Source organism: Crotalus tigris, unplaced genomic scaffold (assembly GCF_016545835.1).
Source record: "Crotalus tigris isolate CLP2741 ecotype Arizona unplaced genomic scaffold, ASM1654583v1 scf7180000024427.8105951120:4207309, whole genome shotgun sequence".
In the NCBI taxonomy this organism is placed as follows: domain Eukaryota; kingdom Metazoa; phylum Chordata; class Lepidosauria; order Squamata; family Viperidae; genus Crotalus; species Crotalus tigris.
Genome location: NW_024100595.1, coordinates 1,632,194 through 1,644,537, shown reverse-complemented (window position 1 = coordinate 1,644,537; position 12,344 = coordinate 1,632,194).

The window sequence follows — 12,344 nt, the reverse complement described above, 5'->3', positions numbered from 1 at the left end:
ACAGAGGGATAGAATCAAGATCACATGAAGTGTTAATACCACTTTACAATGCCTTGGTAAGGCCACAATTGGAATACTGCATCCAGTTTTCATCACCGCGCTGTAAAAAAAGATGTTGAGACTCTAGAAAGAGTACAGAGAAGAGCAACAAAGATGATTAGGGGACTGGAGGCTAAAGCATATAAGGAACGGCTGCTGGAATTGGGTATGTCTAGTTCAATGAAGAGAAGGACGAGGGGGGACATGATAGCAGTGTTCCAATATCTCAGGGGCTACAACAAAGAAGAAGGAATCAAGCTATTCTCCAAAGCGCCTGAGGGCAGGACAAGAAGCAATGGATGGAAACTAATCAAGGAGAGAAGCAACCTAGAACTAAGGAGAAACTTCCTGACAGTGAGAACAATTAACCAGTGGAACAACCTACCTCCAGAAGCGGTGAATGCTCCAACACTGGAAGTTTTTTTTTTTTTTTTTATTAAAAGTTTTATAAATTTTACAAGAAAAACAAGAACAATACAGAACAAAAAACAACATATACAAAAGAAAAAAAAATTAAACAATACATATAAAAAAAAAAAAACCCCACCCCACACCCCTCCCAAAAACCCTCCCTTCCCCCCCCCTGAGCTTCCCAGAGCAGAATATAGGCTTAAGAAATAAAAAAAAAATAAAAATTAAATTAAAAACTTTATATTTATATATATAAAAAAGATATCTATAATATATATAAAAATAAAACTTATGAAAAAGCTATATGATATTTTTGTATACCCAATCTAAATTGTATAAATTTTATCCATTTGTCCCAGATAGCAAAAAACTTCTCTTGCGTTTGTTGCTTTAAGAAAGCCGAAATCTTTGCCATTTCCGCCAGATAAGCTACTTTAAAAAACCATTCCTGCAATGTAGGCAAAGATTCCTTCTTCCAATATTGTCCAACTAACAGCCTTGCGGCTGTGATCAAATTTAACATCAATACAACCTCCTTTGTATCACAATCTGTAACAATACCTAACAAAAATAATTGCGGAGTAAATTTTACCCTCCTTCTAAAAATTCTCTGGATATTCCACCATATTTTGATCCAAAATGCTTTTATCTCTCTGCATGACCACCAAATATGATAATAGGAAGCCTCCTTATAACCACATCTCCAGCATTTAGGTTGCACGTCAGGGTACATGTAAGACATTTTTTGTGGATCAAGGTGCCATCTATAAAACATTTTATAAAAATTCTCCCTTAAATTCTGTGCTTGAGTAAATTTGACATTTCTCACCCAAATAGTTTCCCAGGTGTCCAATGAAACTGGCTCACCAAAGTTCTGCGCCCATCTAATCATACAATCTTTAATTAGTTCCGTTTCTGAGTCCAATTCAACTAAAACCCCATAAATTCTCTTAATGTGGGTTTGTCTTTGATCCTTCAGTTGCTTAATAAGATTTTCATCTTCTCTAAGAAAACCCACCTTACAATCCATCTTCCATCTATCTAGTAGTTGCCTATATTGGAACCAAGAATAAGTAAAATTTTCTTGTGCTAATTCTTCCCGTGATTTTAATTGCCAGTTTTGTCCATCCCATTTAAGTAACTGTCTATAAGACACCATATCCATTTTAACCCCTCTTTTTATTCCTTCTATCGCATGCCAAGGTATAGCCCATAATGGTACTTTAAAATCACTTTTATAATATTTTCTCCAGATCCTAAGTAAAGAAATTCTTAAAATATGAGATTTAAAAGCCCAATCTATTTTTTTATTAAATATTAAATAGGCATGCCACCCATAAAGTAAATCCCATCCCTCTAGATAAAGTATCTCAGAGTTTGTCAAATTTACCCAGTCACTAAACACTGGAAGTTTTTAAGAAGAGACTGGACAGCCATCTGTCCGAAATGGTATAGGGTTTCCTGCCTGAACAGGGGGTTGGACTCAATGACCTCCAAGGTCCCTTCCAACTTTACTACTACTACTACTACTACTACTACTACTACTACTACTACTACTACTACTACTACTATTATTATTAAATAAAAGAGAAAGAGATGTGTGTGGGAAAGAGAAAAAGAAAATGGATGGCCAACCGACTGACTGATTGACTGACTGAAATACAGACACTAAAAAGCTAAAAGAGCGCCCCACAGTTTCACTTTCCCTGAAAACTGCAGGGAAGGCCCACAACAATGAGTTATAATTAAAATGGGAGAATAAAAGGCATTTCTGCAGTGGCCAGACAGAGTTGGGAAAAGGTTAGATATGGAAATGCCTGCAGTTTTGTGCCAGCAAAGGGATATTTTCACAAAGCCTCCTTCTGCCCTCAGATGTGGCAAGAGGGGAACAGTGAAGCCCCCAATAAATATGAACACACACACACACACACACACACACACACACACACACACACTCAACATGCTCTCTTAGTATCTACACTTCATTTTCAGTTGTGGAATCCTGCCACAGACAGTTCAACTTGACCCAAAAGCCTCACACACTGAGGACTGGGGCAAAAGTCATTTTTCTCTAGACATATTACCCACTTCAGAGGCTTGTCAGCCTCACCAGGACATCCTGATAGGAAAGCTGTGTGTCTGTGGCAGGGCTGCATTTGTCTGTGGTAGATTTCGTGGGCCACACTCTCAGGAAAATGTAATAAAGGCCAGGGTGAAAATGAACTTTCAGAGTTTCAGAGAGTCTAACTCAGAGGCAGTTGGAGAACTAAATTTGAGCAAAAACTTATATCTCCTTCCAAGGAATACTTGATTTACAACCACAACTGAGCCCAAATTTTCTGTTGCTAGCCAAGACAATTGTTAAGTGAGTTGTACCTCATTTTACAACCTTTATTGCCACCGTTAAGCAAATCAATTCAATTATTAAATGAATCATGCAGTTCTTAAGCAAATCTGGCCTTTTCCATTGACTCTGCTTGTTGGAAGCCAGTTGGAAAGGACATAAATACATGCCAGTTTGCCAAGCACCCAAAATTTGATCATGTCACCATGGGGATGTTGTAACAGTTGTAGGTGGGAAAACTGGTCATAAGTCCCTTGTTTCAGTGTCATCATAACTTTGAACAGTCACTAAACAAATGTTTGTAAGTTGATTATTATCTGTATTGGGTTTCCCTTACAGCAGTGTTTCTTAACCTTGCTGGCTAGAGAATTCTGGGAGTTGAAGTCCAGACATTTTAAAGTTGTCAAGACTGAGAACCAGCACCTTACAGGAAGACAGATTCTGATTTAATATAAGGCAGAAAAACTTTTTAAAGGGATTTAAAGTAGGATGGATGAATCAATGACCTTGGTTCCCTTTTCCTGGAGATATTCAGATGGAAGATGGACAGCTATCTATCTGGAATACTTAAATCTGGATTTGGATTTAGCAGGGAGTTGAATTCAGTGGCCTAAATAACTTTTTCCAACTCTAGGACTGACCTGAAATATTTCTTTTACATTCAGTTAACATTAAGTATATTGTGTAGACATGGATTGAATCATCTTTCTATTTAAAAATTACAATATGCTGCACACTTTCTGGACATTTAGCTATTCAGATGACATTCCAGTGTCCCATTCTATACAATGGGTGAGGAAAAATAATTTTTCACTGAAGTAAAAAAAGGGCATGGACCTCATGGACTCACAGCAATCCTTGTTAGTCAAAATGGAACGAATTCCCTTCCTATCCGTACTTTAGATGAATGATGGTTTTTTTTAATACAATGAGATCCCTGGGTCTATTGTAACAAAGAAATTTTTTTTTTATCCACAGGCTGACAAGCATTACAACAAGAACTTGTTTTAGGAATCTGGAGGCTTAGACCAAGCTGTCATTGATCGAAGAACAGATCAAGATGATAAAGGAAATGAAAAGCAACAGGACAGAGAGGTAGAAAAGGCAAGACTAATTGGGCCAGCATGAAAGCTGAAAACAAGGCTATGGCTTTAAAGATTCTCTAATCTCCTGAGTACCTAATAAAATTCCCCCACTGTCAAGTGCCCTGGCACCATCACCCCATATAACTGAGAAGATGGGGCACAGCTGGTGAGGTGAGACAGAAGTGACAAGTGTCACTCTGAAGTCCCAGAGGCTTCCTCCCCCCCCCCCCAAAAAAAGAAAGCTGGCCAAATAAACGAGGCCATAAGCAGTGGGTCTTTGTGGGGAGAAGCCTGCTGAAAGGAGTTTTTCTACTTTGTCAGAAAACCTCTGACACTCACCCCAAAAAGATTGGTCATGGCTTGGGTGGTGACAGGTGGGGACAAAGAAAATACATCAGCCTCCAAGGAGGAGGGAGAGTTAACAAGGAGATGTTTTAGGGTCTCATTAGCACAGTGTGACTTGCTGTCTCACCATGGAACCCGCTACTTAATTAGGTCTCCACTGGGACAGAGACAGCCAGATGTGTCACTCATTACTTCTGTGTCTGTGCTTTGTGATGAGAATCCTGGGTTTGGAAGAAGGCAATAAGGCTTTCGTGGGGGCAGAGAAATCCAAATTTCTCTTTAGAAAAGTAGAAGAGGGAGCACTTAGGAGCAGACAGCACTTAAGTTAGGGGATTGTTCGAAGGGAATAAAATATCCAGGGAACAGAGGATGCAGGTGCCCTTCTAAAAGAGTTCCTGCAGCTGACTTCAATCCTTTCCTTTCATATACTAAGTCTTTGATACCCTGTCTTGCAGGATTGTCCTGAGAACAAGTATTGGAGGTAGCTCTCTCTAGGAAGAGAGAGAGAGAGAGAGTGCAAAGAAAAAAAGGAGGGAAGAAAACTTGGAGAGAAAAAGGCTAACATATTTTGAATGTAATTCTTCCTCTGGGCACATTTAACCAATTTTTGTTCTACTCTTTCTGGCTTGTAGAAGATAGGTAATCCTCCACTTATAATCACAATGGGGAGCAGAATTTTCAGCGCTAAATAAGGCAGTTTTGAAGTGAATCACACCCAAGTTTACCACCTTTTTGCCATGGTTAAATGAATCATTGCAGTTGTTAAGTGAAGCACATGGTCATTAAGCAAATCCAGTTTCCTCACTGACTTGGCTTGTTGAAAGCCAGCTGGGAAGGTCACAAATGTTGATCACATGACTCCAGGACCCTACAACCATCATAAGTATATGCTAATTGCCGTGCCTGAATTTTGATCATGTGACACGGGATGTGTAAGGGTCATAAATGTGAGGACCAGTTGTAAGTCACTTTTTCCAATGCTGTTGTAACTTTCATTAAATGAATGATTGTAAATCAAGGACTACCTGTAATTGGAAGAGAGCTCTCTCTCTCTCTCTCTCTCTCTCTCTCTCTCTCTCCTTCCAACTTGTGAACTCAGTATATCCATTCCTTCCTACCTTGAGCAATTTTTCTACCAGACAATTAACCGTCTCCCCACTAAACAACTCAGAGCAGCAACTAGATGTTTCAGTTGATCCTGCATCAAACCAGATTCTACCCACCTGTCACTACAACACACTTCATCTCAGTGGCATTCCTCTCTTCAAAACAGAGTTTTCCCCTGGTGTTGGCTATCCTCCCATCTCCTGCAATTAATATTGTCTTAGCAATATCAGGCATGTCACAGCAACAGCAAGCCTGCCTTTTCTGCACAGCAAGATGGAAGGGACTTCGCTTTTCCTACCACTGTACCAATTGTATCCTTCCAGTAATAACTCATCTTGCCATACAAGCAGGCCTGTCTCCTTATAAATCAATGTCAGAATTTGAAACTGTCTGTTGGAAGGCTGGTGAAGCTCATTTCAGAGATGACAGGGGTCACAAATTATTTTCCGTGGATCTGCTTTACCTGTGGTCTATAAATTGCATTTGATCTTCTGCCAATTTTCCCACTCTTTGGTTAGAGTTAGCCAAAGGAAAACAGATATCCATCCACATACATGCAGAAACACTCGTTGCTCACTCCTCTCCTGCTACTTATAGATTCTGCATTGTAAGGAATTATAGTAAATGCAATTCTGCAAAAACATTACAGAGGTTTCACCTGGATAGGGGTCTGATTAAAGAAAAATTAAAGTAGCAGCAGACTCCAGAAACCCAGCTAATCACAGTTGGCAGACAAGGGCTAGATAGCTCATGTGCCTGATTTGCAATGAGATCCGGTTTTTTTCCAGTTTGCTTCAGCAAGCCCATTAGCACAGGAGTGTTAGGAGGAAATAGCAAAAGAACATTTGAAGATCAGCCATTAGTAGCACAGTTTCCTTGTAACAAGGGCTTTTTTTTCTCATAGAACACCCAGAACAGAGTTCTGGAACTTTTTTTTGATGGAACCTTGTAGAGTAGGCAAGGTGGGTTGTATGACGTGTGTGAATTCCGGCACCTTTTTTTTTTAAGCAAAAAAGCACTGCTTGTAACTTCCTGGATGGGCAGATTAACACCTCACAGGGTCATATAGTCCCAGAGTCCCTAAGCAAAAGATCCTTTTGTAAGAGACTTGGAGAATGACACCAGTGAGCATCTAGCTAGATTCCCCACTCCCCACTTCCATTAACTGTAAATACACTATAAAGCCTCCATCTGGATGAGGTTTCTGGTAATTGGCCAAAGTATCTCCATTCATTCCTTAGAATGTGGCTTTCCAACCTAGTGATCAGTAAACCCTTTGCTTGCAACCAAGTCAAGATTCTCCGAAACTTCCAGTGCAACTTGAGTTATCTCAGCCTGGAGTCTTCCCTGGGAATTCTCAGAGATCTACACAGCCTCAAAAAGTATCCATGGCATTTTCATCCTGTCCTTCTTCCCAAGTCCTGCCTTCCTCCCCACAATACCCTCATGAGATACTTTACATCAGGGGTTTTCAAACTTGGTCCTTTTATGACTTGTAGACTTCAACTCCCAGAATTCCTCAGCCAGCGTGCCTGGTTGAGAAATTCTGGGAGTTGAAGTCCACAAGTCATAAAAGGGCCAAGTTTGAAAACCCCTGCTTTACATTGAGAAGCAGCATGGATTTGAATCCACATCTCATTGGCAAACCTAATTTTCCAACTCTCTCTGATTTGGCAGAATGAGCAGGCCATCTTGGAAAACAAAAGGTTGGAGCAGATTGAAAATAAGATCTCTGCTATGTTTGCAGCTTAGCCTGCCTTATGTGGTCTGAAGTGGTCTGCTATCCCAACACATCCTGGAAGTAAGATTTAATTCTTCCTTCAAAACCAAGCGGGTTCATTTTTATATACTGTGAGAAGTTTTATATCCAAATATATTTTATTCTTTATACTGTTTGCATCTTCCTTTAAAATGTTTACAGAATCCACAATGGTCTGAGAATCAATGTTTCCATGTTAATCAAATTAGCAAACTTATTCAAACCCCGAATTAAGGTAACTAGCCCTAATCCACATTATCAGTGGATAAGGTCTACAAACACAGAGTTAATTAAATTAGGTCTCCCAGAGGAACTGCATGTTCACAAGAATAAACATACCTACATACCCACACACCCTTCAAGTGTCACCGTAGAATCAGCACATAGACACTTTCACACCTCGGACAAGCTCCTCCTGTAAAAATCTGCTGCTGTATCCCATTTCACTGCAGCCTGCCCCTAAAAGCATTTCTTCTTTCCTCACAGCTGTCTGAATCTCATTTTTCTTTATTCTTGTGCAACCCCAGCTGAGTTGGAACCCCAAATTATTCTTCTGACAATACCAAAATGTCTCTTTCTGTAGCTCTCATACAAGGACTAAAACTAAAACTGCAACCCAAACTGGATAAGACCAGGGGAAACCACAATGCAATTTTTTTGGAGGGAAAATGTTTGGAAAGACCCAGTAATGGCAGCATGAGGCTGACCTTAGCTGAACTTTAAAAAAAAGTTAAGTAGGATCAGATCTGGATCATACATGGAGGAAGATCACCAGAAAATTTCAGGTCATATGCTAGATGAGAAGTTGAGAAAAATATTCTGGAGCACACAGAAAGAAATCCCTTACATTTTCTGCTGAGAAAATTATTGGCTACCAAGACGAACTGGAGAAAATCTTTACTTTATCTCGGGGCAGTTTAAGTGTACCCAAAGGGAGCTTATAAGGACAAGATTCTGGTGGAGATTTGAGCTTCAGATGCTCGCCTTTGCTTACTTCCCTCAACGCCTCCAGAAACAGGTGTCAGCACCCAGATCCTCAAACCAAAATATCACACTCACACATAGGCACGTACCCAAACACACACCAGCTTCTGTGCAAGATGCTTCCCACCAAAAACCTACTCTGCTCCTGCTTCCCCACAATAAACAGCCCCGGAGGCGGGTGTGAAAATGCTTCCAGGAATAGCAGCCGAAGACAGAAATGTGCCATGAAATTTTCACATGTGGACAGTCGGTGCGTGGCTGAACGGGGACTCAGAGAGAAGGGAGGCCAGAAGGGAGAAGGGTTGGCAAAGTTGGACATGAAATCATAATTTTTGAGAGATTCCCTATTGCTCCCTCCCCATCAGCCTGCCACTTCCAAATGCCAGGTATGTCGTGTGGAGCGGCTGGGACAGAAACAAAATGTCACTTGCCACTTAAGCGGTAGCTGCATTTTAATCAGGCTACTAATAATACAAAAGAGATATCTTAAGATTGTCCTTTCTCTCCACTTCCGCCTGCGGACTTGCACACGGGGGGGGTGTCTCAATTTGAGGAGGGGATAAAAAGTTGGGGTTTAAGACCATTGGCACAATGAGACCCCGCTCCCCATCCCTTCCACTGCTCGTCTTCTTAATTAAAGTCACAGAGCTCCTCCAGTTCCTGATCCTCCTCTTCTTTCAGAGTTTGACAGATAGCGGAGAAAATTAATGGCTGGAGAGGGAATTAAATTGATCCTTCTTCTCACTGCGGCTGGTGACAAATCCACCCATAGATTCCAGAGTTGTTGTTGTTAGAGACCACTGCAGCCACCGTCAGACAAGGCAGCTGGGAGTGAAATGATGCAGTGCCCCCTAGAGGGGAAGACTCCCAAATCTTACTTTGTCCCTGCTTTTTCACACATATCCAGTGCCCCTTTTCGTCTCTCCAAGAGTGCCGGTGTAAATGTAGTTAATGCAAGCTTCTGTCTGAACAAAAGGGGGTGCAATGTACAGACTAGTCAAGCAGTGTTTTTCATTTACTTTTTTTAAAAAAAATTCACAACTATAATATTTTTAAATGTACCATAAAAAAGATAGGAGCTTTATTGGGTGGGTCAAAAGCATTTGATTTCAGGGAAATCGGGTCATCCAGCTGTCTTTGGGAAGCTCACAAGCAGGACATGTAATTAATCGCATGTGCAGTGCATGCATACAAGTAATAAATAACTATCTCAACTATGAGCCATAGTAATTTATTATTTTTATTAGATTTCCCCACCTTTATTACTTTATGTATCTCAAGGTTCCTTCCTTCCCCTTTTTCCCTCACAACAACAACCCTGTGAGGTGGGTTGGGCTGAAATTGACTGACCCAAAGTCACCTAGACCAGGGCTTTTCAATCAGTGGTACGGGTACCACCAATGGTACATTGGCACCTGGCAGGTGGTACGTGACCATCCTAGAAAAGTGGTAGCAGGGGAGGGGAATGAGCTGAACCGGTGGCAGCACCGCATAAGCCTGAGAGAGAGATGGCTGGAGCTGCAGGGCTGTCAGGGCTCAACAGAAGCGCCAGGATCAGTGCCGCTTTCCAGCTGATTGGCACATCTTCAGGACTGTCAGGGCTCAGTGGAAGCGCCAGGATCAGCACCAGGCTCCAGCTGGAGCTCGGTGTTGATCCTGGTGCTTCTGGTGAGCCCTGAAGAAGCACCAATCAGCTGGAATGTTACCTTATCTCCAGGGTCTTGTGATTTACATTCAGATGCGTGGCAACTGATTCATATTTATGACGGGCACAGTGTCCCAGGGTTAGGTGAAGTGACCAAAACTGCTGCAACCACCCATCAGACGGGGGGAATAAAAACCACATACACCCCACCCCACCCCCACTGCCAATACTCAACAGAAATGCTCACAACAATGGAAACCTCCGACAGGAGGAAGAGCGCTGCTAGGTGGGCAGGCAGGTGTCTTGCTTGGCTGTGGCTTGGGGGGCACTTTTTTCAGTGCCATTATAACTTCAAATAGTCACTAAGCGAACTGTTGTAAGTCGAGGACTACCTGTACTTCATCACTTTTTTCCTTTTTTTTTTTTTTTTGGTCAAGTTTTTGACACCTTGCTAGGCGACTGGTGGTACTCAGATATTGCTGTATCCTAAAAGTGGTACAATGGGTGAAAAGGTTGAAAAGCCCTGACCTAGATGTGAACTCACCATTTCCTGGTGACTGGCCGAAAGTCAGCCAGTTGGCTTTCATTCCTAAATTGGGACTAGAACTCACCGTCTCCTGATTTCTAGACCTTAACCACTAGGCCAAACTGGCTCTCCATAAATAAATAAATAGTTATGCTCCATAAACAAAACCTCTTTGTTCAAAGGGGCAGCCGTAATTCAGCCTTGTGGAACGAAGTGCCATCATTTGAGTGTGTGTAGTGTGAAGTCATTCTTTTATCACTTTTGCAGTTCTTACTTTTTAAAAAATGTCCAACTATACCAAAATAGCATACTGCTTCCTCAGAGATAAGGACTTTCAGCCAAGCAATTCTTTAACTCCTGTTGATTCAGTCTGTCGGAGGAACAGTTGATTTGGCTACAGAAACAAATATACATGCACGGACTTGTTCCAGAAATGAGCTGAAGAATTTTCTGGGGGATGTAATGATACAAAGAATTGTATCATTAAATTCACACATATATATACAAAACAATTGCTGGCATCCACACACAAAAAAAGATCTCCATTTCTAAGGTTTGCTTATTCCGCTCTTTGTACCCTGAGATGATTTCAATGTCCAATCACTCTAAGCCAGTGTTTCTCAACCTTGGCAGCTTGAAGATGTGGGGATTTCAACTCCCAGAATTCTTTAGCCAGCATGGCTAGCTAGGGAATTCTGGGAGTTGAAGTCCACACATTTTCAAGCTCTCAAGGTTGAGAAACACTGCCTAAGTGGTAGGTCCCATGATTGTCTTACTGGGGATTATGGGTGTCACAATTCAGTTATATGCTGTCCAAGGAGTTGGCTGATTTATACAGATTAATTTATATTGTTGCTTTAAAAAAAAAGTGATTAAAAGCTTCAGTTCATTAATGCTCTGTTAGTTGTCTAAAGAACGCACCCTTAGCCAAAACAAAATATCATGAGGGGCCCCAATATTCATTGATACATAAAACATATATGCCTATCCTATATTTCCATTTTTATTTTTTTGTAATAATTATTAGATTTTTATCCCCCCTTTACTACTTTATCAGTAACTCAAGGTGGCAAACACGCATACTCATACTGCTTCCTCCTATTTTTCCCACAACAACCCTGTGAGGTAGGTTAGGCTAAGAGAGAGGGACTGGGCCCAAGTCACCCAGCTGGCTTTCATGCCTAAGGTGGGAGAACTCACAGTATCCTGGTGATTGGCACAAAATCACCCAGCTGTTTTTTTTTGCCTAAGGCAGGATTAGAACTCACTGTCACCTGGCGATTGGCCCAATTGGTTTTGTGCCTAAGGTGGGACTAGAACTCACAGTCGCCTGGTGACCGATCCAAAGGTACCCAGCTGGCTTTCATGCCTAAACCAGAACACTCCTAGTTTCTAGACCAGCACCTTATGGAGAACATGGGACTCTATTTTCCAAAGTCAACTACCGTAAACTTTGGGAGGTTTGGGCCTGTAGCCCACTTATTTCAGAACCCAGGCCTAAGAGCAAATTCAAACCTTGGGCTTTAATTAAGCTTTACTTATCTACCAACTTGAGGGGGTGTATTCCAGTCCACCCTGCCAGACCCAAGACAGGTTTATATGTTTGACTAACACTTGAAATGTCATTTAATAGCATATGCAGCATCACAAACATTTCCTGGTTTGGAGTAGGTCCAGGACAGTGTTGCCATAGTAACTGAAGGAGGGAGGGGGCAGAGTGGAAAAACTTCAATGCCCCACACTCAAGGGAAGTGATGCTAGTGTGCAGCTTCAAATGTTTTTGTTTTGATTCTGGAAATGCTCCTTCATAGCAAATGGATGAAACGACAGCCAGCAGGGAGCAATTATGGCTGGGGAACCCTAGTTGGAGCCTTAAGGAGAGGTTGCAAGGTGAATTGTTGACCCTACTCTATCAGCCCTGCCAACTCTTAGAAATCCACTTATTGGAATAGAAAATTTTCCTTGGGCTCCATTAAGGCTCATCGTAACATTCTTCTGTCTATCTTCAAACCAGGCATCTCTTTAAAAAATCCTGATTAACTTCAGATTGCCAAACACATCAGAAACAGGAAGAAAGTAATATTTCTAGATAAACTTGC